Genomic DNA, 948 nt, shown 5'->3' on the forward strand with positions numbered 1-948 from the left:
TACTTTTAGCTTTTGAGGTATCTCCTTATTCCTTTCCACAGAGGTTATGCTAGTTTGCAGGCCCACCAGAAGTGTATGAGTGTTCCTATTTCTACACATCCATGCCAACATTTATTGTTTTGGGACTTTGGGGCCCAAAGTCGCAGTGAGAATGGCTTTGATAAGAGCCATTCTCACTGGAGTTAAGTGATATCTCATTGTGGTTTTGATTTGCATTTCCCTGATGAGTAGAGATGTTGAGCATTCTTTCATATGTTTGGTGGTCATTAGTCTGTATTCTTTTGAAAAGTTTCTGTTCATGTCCTTTGCTCACTTTTTAATGGGGTTGTTTGTTTTTTTCTTGCTGATTTTCCTGAGTTCTATGTAGATTCTAGTTATCAGCCCTTTATCAAATGTATAACATGTGAATATTTCCCCCCTTCTGTAGGTTGTCTGTTTGTTCTCATGATAGTTTCCTTGGTTGTGCAGAAACTTTTAATTTGATCAGGTCCCATTTATTTATTTTTGTTGTTGTGATTGCCTTTGGAGTCTTCCTCATAAATTCTTTCCCTAGGCCAATGTCTATAAGAGTTTTTCCAACATTTTCTTCTAGAATTCTTATAATTTCATGCCTTAGGTTTAAGTCTGTATCCACCATGAGTTGATTTTTATGAGAGGTGAGAGGTGCAGATCCCTTTTCAGTCTTCTACATGTGGCTATCCAATTTTCCCAGCACTATTTATTGAATAAGGATTCTTTTCCCCAGTGTATGTTTTTGTCTGCTTTGTCAAAGATTAGATGGCTATATGAGGATGGTTTTGTATCTGGGTTCTCAGTTCTGTTCCACTGGTCTATGTCTCTGTTCTTGTGACAAAATTCAGCACCCTTTTATGATAAGAATGCATAACCAAAAAGCACAGATGGGATTTACCTAAAAATGATGAAAGCCACATATGACAAACCCACAGA

The sequence above is a fragment of the Propithecus coquereli genome, unplaced genomic scaffold, assembly GCF_000956105.1.
Source record: "Propithecus coquereli isolate 6110/MARCELLA unplaced genomic scaffold, Pcoq_1.0 Scaffold204, whole genome shotgun sequence".
Lineage (NCBI taxonomy): Eukaryota > Metazoa > Chordata > Mammalia > Primates > Indriidae > Propithecus > Propithecus coquereli.